The sequence below is a fragment of the Stegostoma tigrinum genome, chromosome 17 (genome assembly GCF_030684315.1).
Source record: "Stegostoma tigrinum isolate sSteTig4 chromosome 17, sSteTig4.hap1, whole genome shotgun sequence".
Taxonomy (NCBI): Eukaryota; Metazoa; Chordata; class Chondrichthyes; order Orectolobiformes; family Stegostomatidae; genus Stegostoma; species Stegostoma tigrinum.
Window position 1 is genome coordinate 8,978,812 of NC_081370.1, and position 14,455 is coordinate 8,993,266.

The 14,455-nt window shown below is 46.7% G+C and overlaps 1 protein-coding gene across 5 annotated transcripts in view; it reads left to right on the plus strand.

Moving 5' to 3' along the window:
* Positions 1–4,971: 4,971 nt before the first annotated feature.
* Positions 4,972–14,455, plus strand: part of LOC125459328 (CD151 antigen) — a 31,460-nt gene continuing 21,976 nt past the window's right edge. The window contains exon 1 of one of the 5 annotated variants that reach the window (XM_048545664.2): positions 4,972–5,164. The gene's annotated coding sequence lies outside the window, so the exon portion shown is untranslated. Of the gene's footprint in view, positions 5,165–7,740; positions 7,982–10,223; positions 10,357–14,455 lie in introns of those variants that run through there. The other 4 variants (XM_048545660.2, XM_048545659.2, XM_048545658.2 and 1 more) reach the window with 4 other exon arrangements.

Sequence of the window (14,455 nt, forward strand, 5' to 3'; positions counted from 1 at the left end):
TCTACTAGTTATCGGTTACGATCCTCAAATGTCCCCCTTATCCGAACTCTGCTACTAGTTAGCTAATCGTCTATTCATGCTAATCTACCACCCCCAACTCCGTGGGATCTTAATGCGGCACCTAATTACAGTATTCTGGCGAATGTCTTTAAATTGTCCAAAAATATTACACCTATTGATTCCCTTTCCTCTATCCTGCCTGATACTTCCTGAAAGAACCAAAATAAATTTGTCTGGAATAGTTTCCCTTTTGTGAAGTCATGCTAACTCTGCTAGATCGTAGTATATATTTCTAAATGCTCTGCAATTAAATCCTTTATAATAGACTGTAACATTTTTCCAATAACAGATGCTAAGCAAATTAGGCTTTGTTAGATGTTTTCTGTCTCCCTTCCCTTTTGAACAAACATGTTACATGAGCAGTTTTCCAATCCTCTGGGACTTTTCCAGAATTTAAAGAATCCTGAACCAATGCATCCACTATATCTGAAGCTACTTATTTTAATATCTTCAGATGTAACCCATCAGTCCAAGGGACTTATCAGTCTTTAGCACCATAAGTTTCCCTAACAATTTTTTCTCTGCTGAGTTACTGCAATTAGTTCATTTCCTCCTTTTGCCTATTGATTATTCTGTATTTTTGGAATACTATTTATGTCCTCCTCCACTGTAAAGTCTGATGAAAAATATTTTTTAAATTCCTCTGCTATTTCCTGGTACCCCATTATTATTGCCCTAGCCTCATTCTCCCCATGTTCTCTTTAGCCTTTCCTTTTAAATATGTTTAAAGAAACTTTTATTATCCATTTTGATATTTATACTCAAAATATGTTCTCTCCTTTTTTTAATATTTTGGTCATCTTTTGATGACTTTTAAACATTTCACAATTCTCTGTCTAATCTTTGCAACATCTATGTTTTTATTTTTTTTCTTTAAATTTGATACTAAATCTCACTTAATTAAATTACATTTTCATCTCAGACCTTTCAAAGGTTCACCTGAAACAGCAGGTAGATTGGGGAGAGACTCACATTGCCTCCTCTTTGCAGAACACCTCCGCTCAGTTCGCAACAAACAACTGCACCTCCCAGTCGCAAACCATTTCCACTCCCCCTCCCATTCTGTAGATGACATGTCCATCATGGGCCTCCTGCAGTGCCACAATGATGCCACCCGAAGGTTGCAGGAGCAGCAACTCACATTCCGCCTGGGAACCCTGCAGCCTAATGGTATCAATGTGGATTTCACCAGTTTCAAAATCTCCCCTTCCCCTACTGCATCCCTAAACCAGCCCAGTTCGTCCCCTCCCCCCACTGCACCACACAACCAGCCCAGCTCTTCCCCCCCACCCACTGCATCCCAAAACCAGTCCAACCTGTCTCTGCCTCCCTAACCGGTTCTTCCTCTCACCCATCCCTTCCTCCCACCCCAAGCCGCACCCCCATCTACCTACTAACCTCATCCCACCTCCTTGACCTGTCCGTCTTCCCTGGACTGACCTATCCCCTCCCTACCTCCCCACCTATACTCTCTCCACCTATCTTCTTTACTCTCCATCTTCGGTCCGCCTCCCCCTCTCTCCCTATTTATTCCAGTTCCCTCTCCCCATCCCCCTCTCTGATGAAGGGTCTAGGCCGAAACGTCAGCTTTTGTGCTCCTGAGATGCTGCTTGGCCTGTTGTGTTCATCCAGCCTCACATTTTATTATCCCTGTAAGTGCTCTCACTTTTTATACTCTGGCTTTCTCAAAGAACAAAGAACAGTACAGTACAGCAGCAGGCCCTTTGGCCCATCAAGACTGCACTGTTACATGATGTGTTTCCAAATTAAAAACCTTTTGCCTCTATGGTGTCTATATCCCTCTATTCCCTGCCTATTCATATATCTGTCAAGATACCACTTAAACATTACTATTGTATCCACCTCCAACAACTCCTCCAGCAGCACATTCCAAGGAGCTACCACTCTCTGTGTAAAATTAAACTTGCCTCTTACATCCCCTTTAAAGTTACCCCTCTTTACCTTAAATCTCGGTTCCCTAGTGATTGACATTTCTACCCTGGGAGAAAGACTCCAACTATCCATGCCCTTGGTAAGTTGGTAAACGTCTTTCAGCCCACTAATCCTTTGATGTTCAAGTGATAACTAACCAAGTTTCTCCAATCTCCCGTCATCTATACCCCTCAATCCTGGTAAACCCTGTTTCTGTACCCTCTCCAAATCCTCCACTTCTGGTGGTTCAGTGGTTAACACTGATGTCTCACAGCATCAGGGTCCTGGGTTTGATTCCACCCTCGGGCGACTGTCAGTGTGGAGTTTGAACATTCTCCTTGCATTTGCGTTGGTTTCCTCTGGGTGCTCCAGTTTCCTCCCACAATGTGCAGGTTAGGTGGATTGGCCATGCTAAATTGCCTGTAGTGTTCAGGGATGTGCAGATTAGGTGCATTATGGGGGAATGGGTCTGAGTGGGATGCTCTGAGGGTCAGTGTGGACTTGTTGGGTTGAAGAGCCTGTTTCCACACTGTAGGGATTCTGTGAAAATTCTATCTATCCTTCTGCAGCAACCAGAACTGTACACAATATTCCAAATGTGGCTGAACTAAAGCTCTGTACAGCTACAACATGACTTGCCAATTTTTATACTCTATGCCCTGACTGATGAAGGCAAGCATGCCAGATGCCTTATTGACCACTTTATCCACTTGTGTTTCCTCTTTCACGGTCCTGTGAACCTGTACACCTAATCCCTCTGTACATTGATCCTACTAAGCGTTCTGTCATTTACTGTATAACAATATATAGTTACATCCTGCTCGCTTTTGCCCCTCACTCACTCCCACCCCTCCCTCCTTTTCTTCTCCTGCTCTCCTCTTCTTCCCATCTTCCCTATCTTTTCTCCCTCTGGCTCCCTTCCAGTCTCTCCTCCTCCCTCACCGCCCAGACTTCCCCTGCTACACACTTTTATCTTTCCTTTCTCCTCTCCTCTTCCTCCTGTCTCCATTCTCTCTCTCCCTTTTCCTTCCCTCTTCTCCCCAGCCCTCTTCTCTCTTTCTTTCCTCATCCCTTCCTCTTTTCACTGGAAAATGTATTCTGTTTGTGAAACATCATTTCCCTAGCCCACCCACTGGTCTCCTCAGAGTGAAGGACAATAATGGTCCTCTCACAAATTGGGTTTTGATCTGTACTGGGCTTGTAACAAAGCTGCCTGCATCTCCCTCCCACAGCCTGTGCGTTCCAGCTAGACTCAATCATACAACAACACAGCTCACACTGAAACATGGTTTTGTTGTCCCCATGGGCAGGGAAAGTTCTTTCTCTCTTTTTGCTCCTTCTCAAAATGCAACCCCTGGTAGCAGCAATTCATCTATCATTTCTATCACATTTCAAACTGCAGTCCTTGCCCCCCACCCCTGCCTCCTGTGATACCTCCCTTAACCACTTAGCTAATATTTCCCCACCCATTGATTTTAGACACTGGAGAACAATAGTCAGAAATTCCCGGGTGGTGAGTAAGAATCTGGAATAATTCCCGAAAGTCTAACAGTTTAAATCCTTCAGGCTACAGCCTGTGGAATTGAGAATGGAAACAGAGTCAGTCATGCTAGGGGCTATTTTCCCTGTAGTGTTGGAGGCTGAGCAGGGACCTTATAGAGTTTTATAAAATCATGAGGAGCATGGACAAGGTGAATAGCCAAGGTCTTTTCCCCCAGGGTAGGGGAGTCCAAAACAAAAGGACATGGATTTAAGGTGAGAGGGAAAAGATTTAAAAGGGGCCTGAGTGGTAGCTTTTTCATGAGGAGGGTGGTGCATGTATGGAATGAACTGCCAGAGGACGTGGTGGAGGCTGGTACAATGACAACATTGAAAAGGCATCTGGATGGGTATATGAATAGGAAGGGTTTAGAGGGTGATAACAAGCTTTAGAGCTGGATGAACACAGCAGGCCAAGCAGCAACAGAGGAGCAGGAAAGCATAGTTGACGGTACTCTCTGGATGGTATGAAGTTAAATACAGTGACTGTCCAAAGAGACTTGGGGATTCAGGTGCATGGATCTTAAAATGTCATGAACAGACAATAATCAAGAAAGCAAATGGAACACTGGCCTTTATATCGAGATGACTGGGACCAGCATAATGATTTGTGGGCCAAAGGGCCTGTTTGTACGCTGTATAGCTCTGTGACTGGAGTACAAGGCTGTAGTTTTACAAAAACCTGGATAGACCCCCTCCCTTGGGGTATTGTGAGCAAACACGGGCACCACATCTTAGGAGGGAGAGATAGTCCTTGGAGGGGGTACAATGTCATCGAGGGCCGAAGGGCCTGTACTGTGCTGTAGTGTTCTATCTTCTAATGTAGGTTCACAAGAAACACACCTGGGCTTCAGGGGTTAAGTTATGAGGAGAAGTTATGCAAATTGGGCATGTTTTCTCTGCTATTTAGAAGGATAAAAGGGTGATATGATTGAAGTCTTCAAGATATTAACTGAAAAGGACAGGGGAGATAAAGGCAAACTCTTTCCATTGGCTGGTGATTCGAGAACTGGGGACATAGTCTGAGAATTAGGGCCAGACCTTTCAGGAGAGATGTCAGGAAGCACTTCTACGCTAAACGGGTGGGAGAGATTTGGAACTCTTCTTCCAGATCAGATTTTATTGGCTGATGATTTTAAATTTATTGGTAGATAAAATCTAAAATTTTACATCTGTGATAGATGAAGTTTCGTTAACCAAAGGGATATGGGCCGAAGTCAGGTATATAGAGTGAGGCCATGTATCGGCTATGATCTCATTGAATGGCAGAACAGGCCTCCTCCTGTTCCTATGTTACTATATTGTCACACAGCTGCTGGGAAGAGGTTGCCGTGTACAGACTGGCTCTTGTGCTTCTTACAACAGTGATGACATTTCCAAAACCCACCCATGGCTCTCAAGTATTTTGCTATGTCCAACACACTTGTAAGAAGTGCAAACGCTGTCTCCTTTCCAACTGGACTATACACTTCTGCCAGATCCGGGGAGGGTCATTGAGTCATACAGCATAGGAGAGGCCCTTCAGCCCTTCATGTCTGCATCAACCTATCTTTGCTATTCCCACTTTCCGGCACTAGGTCCACAGCCTTGAACAGTATGACATTTCAAATGCTCATCCGAGGACTTTTTAAAGGTAGGCAAACGGGAAGCTGGGAGAACACAGCAGGCCAGCCAGCGTCTGGAGGAAAAGTGCTGCCAAGGTTTTGGGTATTACCCTTCTTCAGGACTGGATATGGGGGGGGAGGGGGAGCTGCAGATAAATGGGGGGGCTTTAACAGATTGGTGGTGATAGGTGGACACTGGTGGCAGGTATGACCTGGTTGGTTGATGGGAGGGTTGAATGCAGTTGATGGCTGGAAGAGAGGGTCAGTAGGCGGAATGGAAGGGTCTGGAAAGGGAGGTGGGGGGGTGGCTGGGAATGTTATTTGAATTTGGAGAACTCAATGTTGAGTCCTACAGGCTGTAGGGTGCCCAGGCAGAAGATAAGGTGTTGTTCTTCAAATTTGTGTTCTTGTTCGCTGCGACACTGGAAAAGGCTGAGGATGGACATGTTGGAGGGGGGTGGTGGGTGGGGGGGTGCAGTGGTGGGGTTTGAAATGGGAGATGACTAGGAGGTTAGGTTGGCTGTTACGGGCCGGGCGAAGATGTTCGGCGAAACAGTTATGTAGTCTACGTTTGGTCACACTGACGTAAAGAAGACCACATTGGCATCATCAGAAGTAATAGACTAGGTTGGAGAAGATGCAGGTGAAGTTCTGTCTCACTTGAAGGACTGTTCACAGCCCTGAATATAGGTGAGGGAGGTGGTGTGTGGGCAGATATTGTATCTTTTATGGTTAGAGGGAAAGATACTGGGTGGGTCGGAGTGGTTGGTAGGGAGTGTGGCATGAGCTAAGGAGTGGCAAAGGGAATGGTCCTTGCAGAAGGCAGAGACGGGTGGGGAGTGGGAGATGTTCCTGGCGGTGGGGTCTAATTGGAATTGGCGCAAGTGTTTGAGGATGATACGTTAGATGCAGATGCTGGTGGATTGGAAAGTGAGGACAAGGAGGGTGCTATCTTTATTATGTTTTGTTGGTGGGTGGTTAAGAGCTGTGGAGCAGAGAATGGAAAGGGCACGGTGGAGGGCCGTCTGAATGACAGAAGTGGGAAAAGAGCATTGTTTGGAAAAGGCAGACATTCAGGATGCTTGGGAGTGGAACATTTTCTTATCAGACCAGATGTAATGGAGGCGGAGGAATTGGGAAAATGGAATTGGGTTTTTGCAGGATACAAGGTGGGAGGAGGTGTAGTCTAGGTAGCTATGGGAATATGTGGATTTACAGTAAGTGTCAGTCCGTAAACTGTCACCAGAAATGGAAATGGACAGGTCACAAAAACGGAGGGGGGTGTCTGAGATAGACCAAGTGAATTTGAGGTCGGTGTGGAAGTTGTTAGTGAAGTTTATAACCTGTTCCAGTTCAGCCTGGGTGCAGGACGCAGCACTAACGTAGTCATCGAGGTAATGGCGGAAGAGTTCGGGAACAATATTAGTATATGTTCTAATGAGCGTCTGTTTGACATAACCTACAAACAGGCAGGCATAGCTGGGTTTTTAAAGGTTGTGAGGTTTCTGCGTCAACTACCCTCCTGGGCAGTACATTCCAGATCCCTTCCACCTTCTGGGTGAAAATATTTTTATTTACAATCCTGTCTAAACCTCCTGCTTTTCACTTTAAACTTATGCCCCCTTTATTGACCCTTCAACTAAGGGGAACAGCTGCTTTCTGTACACCCTGTCCTTGCTCCACATAAACTTATACACTCCAATCAGGTTCCCTCTTAACCTTCTCTGCTCTAAAGAAAACAGCTTGAACTTATCCAACCTCTCTTATCATTGTCTCCCCACCTTCTCATTTATATTGTTTATATATTAATTAAAATCAAGCTGGCTGATAGCAGGGTGTGGGACATTGTAAAGTCAGATTCCATGAGTCTATGTCCGCTGACTGGCCTGTGGGACAGCTCTGCTAATTCAGCTACAGGGTCCCCCCCTCTCAGGGTCAGTTTGGAGGCCTCTGAGGGCTGTATTCTTTGCTCAGTCCAGAGGCTGGCAGCTATTTCTGTGGCACTCCTATGCAACCACTTGGCTCTCTAGGCCTGTTCAGATGGCAACCATAAGGAGGGCTGGCTTCTTACTTTAAAGTACAATAATAAACCTGAAGCTGTGTGTGTTTTTCACTGTGATCTCTCTCTGTGTATTTACTAGGTGTCCCGGGGTTGGCTTACTGTGTTTCTGTAGGTGCTAGATGAATGCAGTTACATTAGGATTGTAGTGTGGTGTCTCTATTTCACTCTGCGTGTATCCACTTAGGCACTAGGGAATGTGGTTATGTTAGTACTGCCCTGTGGTCTCCCTCTCTGTGTCTATGCACTAGGTGTGCTGGGATTGGCCTGACAGTGCTGTGTTTCACTCGGTGCTAGATGAATGCAGTTACATTAGTACAGTACATGGTGTCTCTCTTTCTCTCTGTCTCCATATCCACTAGATGTCATATGAATGCAGTTACAGTAGCATTGCCCTGTGCTCTCCCTCTGTGTGTGAATGCTCTGGGTGTCCTGGGGGCTAGCCTGACATTGCTGGGTTTCTCTCGGTGCTATATGAATGCAGCTACATGAGTATTGTACTGTGGTGCTCTCTGTTTCCACTAGGTGGTAGGGGAACGCAGTGACACTGGCACAACCCCGTGTGTGGGTGGCCCTGGGGCCAGGCTGGGTTGCTCCGGGATGAGGCAGGGCTCAGTTTGAGACGGGGCGGGTTTATCGATGCTTTGTCATTTTCGGCGAGTGCAGTTGAAGCGAAGTGAGTCGGAGGGCAGCCCCCGGAGCTGGGCACAGCCGCTGGGACAGTGAGAGGGTGTGTGTGTGTGTGTGAGAGAGAAACAGAAACAGCGAGCAGAGGCTACAGCAACCGGTAAGGGACGGGCGCACAACAACTGCGGAACACGGAGGGCGGACCTTTCCCAGCCGCTAGGTGTGGGATCCTGCTGTGTAACGCCAGGAGGGTCTCGTTGGGTCCAGTTACTACTGGGTGTGGGATCCTGCTGTGTAATGCCAGGAGGGTCTCGCTGGGACCAGTTACTACTGGGTACGGGATCCTACTGTGTAATGCCAGGAGGGTCTCCCTGGGTCCGGTTATTGCTGGGTGTGGGATCCTGCTGTGTAATGCCAGGAGGGTCCAGTTACTACTGGGTGTAGGACCCTGCTGTGCAAAGCCGGTGGGTTTGATTGGGGGGGCGGTTTGGGCAGAAGTTTGTGGAGCCTGTTAATAACTAGGTGTTGGATCTTGCTGTGTAAACATGGCAGTCCCTACTGCCCGTCACTGCCTTTTCCTGGGTAAGGCATCTGTTTGCCTGTTGAGTTATTTCTGGGTCACTGAGTCAGAACTGCATGTGAATAAACTGTTGGAATGTTTTCCCAGTTTTCAAAGAGGCTGTTTCGGTCAGGCCTCGGGATTAAACTGGACTTTGTCGGATGGAGCACAGTGTCATTGTGTGAGTAGGTGGGATGGCAACACAGAGAGAGTAAATATTCCCTCCTGCTAAAATTAGGTCCAATTCCCCAAACAGTGAGAATGTGCTCACATCCTGGGAGATGAGAAAAATTTCTCAGTGAGGATAACAGAAGTCAGTTGGTTTGTGATAACAAAGTGTGGAGCTGGATGAACACAGCAGGCCAAGCAGCATCTTAGGAGCACCAGCCTTCCTGCTCCTCTGATGCTGCTTGTTGCTGTGTTCATCCAGCTCCACACTTTGTTATCTGAGATTCTCCAGGATCTGCGGTCCCCATTATCTCAGTTGGTTTGTGCACTGATAGGCAGGATAAATGCTGGCCTACCACATTGATCAAAACACAAATCCTCAGCATTCAGTCAGTCCTGGCAAAATCTGACCCCCATCAGCTCCTACACCCTCTAACCGCTGCACTGACTATTGCAACGGTTAAGGGGGGGGAGTGGGATGCTTATGATGGTGGAGCTCAGGCAGATTGGGAAATGTAGAGGGAGCTTTACTGTGTATCTAACCCCATGTTGTCCTGCCCTGGGAGTGTTTGATGGGGGGACAGTGTAGAGGAAGCTTTACTCTGTATCTAACCTTGTGCTGACCCTGCCCTGGGAGTGTTTGATGTGGGGGGACAGTGTAGAGGGGGCTTTACTCTGTATCTAACCCCATGCCATCCCTGCCCTGGGAGTGTTTGATGGGGGGACAGGGTAGAGGGAGCTTTACTCTGTATCTAACCCTGTGCTGTCCCTGTTCTGGGAGTGTTTGATGTGGAGCGGGAGTTTGTGTCATTGCATGAGGTAATTTTTAGTTCCTTTCCTGTGCTCTGTCATTATTAGACTGAGCTCTGATACAGGCACTTGTTGTCAAACTGGAGAGTTGTTGACTCTGAAGTTTGGGCTTTCCGACTCGGCCTGTGCACTGTGCAGTCTGAATGAGACGGTGCAGGCCTGATCTGATAAGGCCCCGAACAGGAATGAGGTGCCAGTGTATCTGTGGCCTGTGGGGCAGAAACATTGCAAATTCAGCAGCCAAAGTGAACATCAAAATCTCTCTCCCACCCTATCCCATGAAATGTTTGTTTTGGCACTGAAGTTCTGTGTTCACTATGCAGTGTTTGTTTTGGATTTTACACATACTGGGCATTTATAGAGGAGTAGAGAACCCCTCATCCCTGACATGTGGGTATTATGTAGATAGATGGGCGTGCAGAGATCACATCCAGGTTGTAAGGTCATAGGTTAGGGGCATTTTGGAGAATTGATGTCAGAGCCGGATGGTGTGTGTGTGAGAGAGAGAACACAGTGCATAATCAATTAGTGTGTTATAATTCCCCTCACGTTCTGTTTCTGCAGTCAGGTCTTCATCCTCCTGGTTAAATGCCTAATTATGGTGAGAGCTGTAGTCAGTGGTGCGCGCGTGTGTGTGTGTGTGTGTGTGTGTGTGTGTGTGTGTATGTGTGCGCGCAGTGTAAATCTCTATCTCCAACACCCAGTCATGTCTGAGCTTGGCCTTGATTCAACCACAGTGTTCTGTTGTGACCGGATACAATGTGTCTGGCTGTACAGTCACTCTCTCTGCATGTTGGGAAGGGAAAAGTCAGCTCCTTAAATCAGCCCCTCATCGAGGTTGGCGGGGGGGTGCAACTCACTGCCGGAGCATCTGATTGTCCTCCGTTCTGCCCAATAAATAGTTCATGATATGAAAGCTGGAGAGAGAGTGGCGAGGCATAGACAGACACACTGTCCCTCTGGCCGATACAACCACTCATTCCCTGCGCTCAGGCAAGGTAGGAATGCTTGAAATAGCTCTGTGTTCAGGAGAGACAGTTAAAGGGGACACCTGGGAGAATTCGGTGAACAAACTGCCTTTCTAAAGTTGACCGAGGAGATAGGAACAGGTGTTGGGGGAGTGGGGTGTGTGTGTGTGTGTGTGTGTGTGTGATTTTGATGTGAGGGCTGCAGTGTTCTGTAACACCCCCCCTCCGACATTGTTCAGCCTCAGTGTGGGAAAGCTTAGCATTGCCTGGCTGTAATCGCAAACACAGTGCTGTCTCGGATAGTGTATGTTGCCTTTGGTAATGGTAATAAGCTCATGTTGAGACACAGCCTGGGGACCTGACTGTACCAGCTGCGCCCTGTTTAAACAGGACCTGGGGATTTCTGCCTTGTGGTGTTGGGGATTGCTGTCCAGAAGGAATCTAACACTGCCTGGCTGCAGATATTAGGATTTTACACGAAAAGGTTCGGGAATTAGAATCCCATGGGGGGAGAAATAAATCCCGGGAGCAGTAAATGACAGCAGGGAGAGAGGGAGAATAGTGCACAGCATCAAGGCCAGTAGTAAGGGGTATGAGTAGAGGCAAAAGGGACTGAATGAAAGTTGGGGTTAGCAGTGAACAAGGGACAGTTTGACTGACTCTCCAATATTTTCTGTGCATTTTCTTTGAGTAGTTATCTAGGGAGGAATTGCATAGCTGTTTCAGTAAGAGCAAGAGAAGCACCTGATTCGGGATGTTGGGGTAGAATGGATGCTGTTCGTGGGTGGGGGCTGGTGGGTGTGTGTTTTTAAACGCTGTGAGAAACTCCTCATGGATTCACAGATTCACCTGAAAACGGGAGTTGTAGCTACAGGGCATTCTCACACCAAACAGTGTGAGGAGGTTACTGACCTCGGATCCCATCTCCCTGCACCTTCTCGCTATCCAACCACCCTGTGCAAGTTCAGAAGGAGAGGAAAAGAATGAGCTGTTTAACTATACTTGGCCTTGCACAAGTGGTGAGGGGGCTGTTAGTGTTTAGAACGGTCTGGCTTTTGATGGACTCTTGGCACAGGTTTGCGAAAGATTTGATTTACATCAATATGGCAGAAACCAACCTGTATTTTATAAATTTATTGACCACTTCCACTACCACAGGGGTCTTTTACCAGGAACCCACTGTCTTTTACAGACCAGGAGAAAACTTCCCCAAACTCTGTGCTTCTTTTAGCGCCAGACTGATCTTTGAGTGGTTTCAGTCAGCTGTTCATAGCTCAGTTATCTGTGATTATCTGACTGATAAGATTGAACAAGCAGTGGGTGTTATGGCTGTATTGAGACTTCCTACTTGGCCATTCAAGCCTGTTTAACACTGTGCTGTGGTCTGAGCATCTGTCATGTCAGCCCAATAAGTGTGAACAGTGTGGGCTGTTCAGCAGATCCACAGAAAGTAATCGATAAAGGTGTATCAGAGGCTGGGGTTGTGGAGCTAAATAACCTTTGTCAAAATGTAGCTAGTGGTACACATCAAGAATCTGTGTAAATTTCTCTTTAGAGAAGGCACAAGTCAGGAGTGTGATGCATTGCCTGCATGGGTACAGCCGAACATCAGTCAAGAAGCTTGACACCACCCAGGACAAAGCAGCCCGTTTGATTGGCACCACATCCACAAGCATCCTCTCCCTCCTCCACCTACGCTCAGTAGTTGCAGTGTGTACTATCTACAAGATGCACTGCAGAAATTCACCAGAGATCCTCAGACAGCACCTTCCAAACGCACGACCACTTCCAACTCAAAGGACAAGGGCAGCAGGTACATGGGAACACCATCACCTCCTAGTTCCTCACATAGCCACTCACCGTCTTGACTTAGAAATACATCGCCGTTCCTTCCCTGTTGCTGGGTCTAAATCCTGGAATTCCCTCCCTAATGGCATTGTGAATGTGCCTGCAGCACGTTCCCAGAAGATAGAGAAGCAGAATCAGACCATTCAACCCCTCAAGTCTATTCCACTATTCGATCATGGCTCTTATACTTCTCAACCCAATTCTCCCCTTAACCCTTGATCCCCTTACTAATCAAGAACTTATCTATCTCCATCTTAAATACACTCAATGACTTGGCCTCCACAGCTCTTGGTGGCAATGAGTTCCACAGACTCACCACCCTCTGGCTGAAGAAATTACTCCTCATCTCAGTTCTAAATGGTCATCCCCTCACTCTGAGGCTGTGCCCTCATGTCCTAGTCTCTCCTCCTACTAGAAGCAGCTTCTCCATATCTGTTCTAACCAGGCCTCTCAGTAGTCTGTAAGTTTCAATGAGATTCCCCCTCATCCTTCGAAACTCCGTTGACTACAGATCTACAGTCTTCAGCTGCTCCTCGGATGTCAAGCCCTTTATCCCTGGGATCTTACTTGTGAACCTTTTCTGAACCCCCTCCATGGCCAGCGCATCTTTCCTTAGACACAGAGCCCGAAACTGCTGTCAATATCCCAAACGCGGTCTGCCCAGAGCCTTAGACACCCAAAGCAGCTTATCTCTGCTCGTGTGTTCCTGCCCTCTTGAAATGAATGCTAATATTGCATTTGTCTTCCTAACTGCCAACAGAACCTGCACAACAACCTTAAGATAATCCTGAACTAGGACTCCCAAGTCGCTTTGTGCTTCATTTTTCCAAAACCTTTCCCCATTTAGAAACTAGTCTATGCCTCTATTCTTCCTACCTTAGTGCATAAAGCCATACTGTTTCCAACATTGTATTCTAGTTGCCACTTCTTTGCCCACTGTCCTAGCCTATTAAATGTTGCTTAAAGACAGAATCAACCCTCCGTTGAATTACTTACTCAGGCTCAAAATAAGATACCAGGTAGGTGATATTACAGCGAGTTAATAATACTTAGTGGACTGCAGTGGTTCAAGAAAGCAGCTCACCAGGACCTCAAGTTGGGACAGGCAATAAATTGCTGGCCTAGGCACATCTAAGAAAAATTGTTGAAGAAAACTCTTCTTATATGTGTTTATGAATTATGAAAACTTCACAGAGCGACATTAAACAAGCTTTCCAGGTGCCATCCAGTTCTTTTGTGGAGGAGGGACTGAGATGGGCCAGGAAGTGGGCAGGTGGATAGTACAAGCAGCTAGTTCAGTCAAGGTGAATGTGAGGCTGAGGAGATATTAAGCATTCAGGAATAGCAGTCGAACTTTTCAGTAGAAAAGAAACACGGGGGATCTTGGGTTAGAATCGCTGTGAAAACAGGGCTGGCAGTGGAAAATCACACACAACCCAATATATAGGTGCAATGAGTACAAGAAAGAGGTGATTCTGCTCCAGTTGGTGTCATAGCTTCTGTGTTGGACCTGCCCACTGTTTACTCTCTCTGAAAACCTTCCCTTGTGTTATTGGCTGGTGCTGGGGTTCACCATACATGATCATGGTTCAATACTGTGCACCACTTTGCAAAGTCAGCAAGGATATTAAAGCCACAGAGCATGGCCACAGGAAATCCTCCGAGGGATGGCCTTGTGGTATTATAACCAGACTACGAATCCAGAGACCCAGATAATGATCTGGGGACCTGGGTTCAAATCCCAACACAGCAGAAGGTGGAATTTGAGTTCAACAAAAAAAAGTTTGCAGAGTCTAATGTTAGTCGTGAAACTGTTGCTGATTGTTGGATAAATCCACCTGGTTCCATAATATCAGAGCGAATTACTGCAGATGCTGGGATCTGTATTGAAAACAATAAATGCTGGAGATCACAGTGGGTCAGACAGCATCCGTGGAGAGAGAGAGAGAGAGCAAGCTAATGTTTCGAGTCTAGATGACTCTTCCTCCTCATTGATCTCCAACACTTTTTGCTTTGAGTTTGGTTCAGTAATGTCCTTTTAGGGAAGGAGATCTACCATCCTTACCTGGTCTGGCCTACATGTGACTCCAGACCCACAGCAATGTAGTTGACTGTTAACCCCAAATAGAGATGAGCAATAAATTCTGGCCTAGCTAGTGGCATTCATATCCTGTGAATGAATTTTAAAAAAACCGTTGGGAAATGAGGAATTGGAGTGGAGAACTTAAGGAATGTCTGATAGAGGTGTTTGACATTAGGAAAATGTTTAGAAGGTTAACAG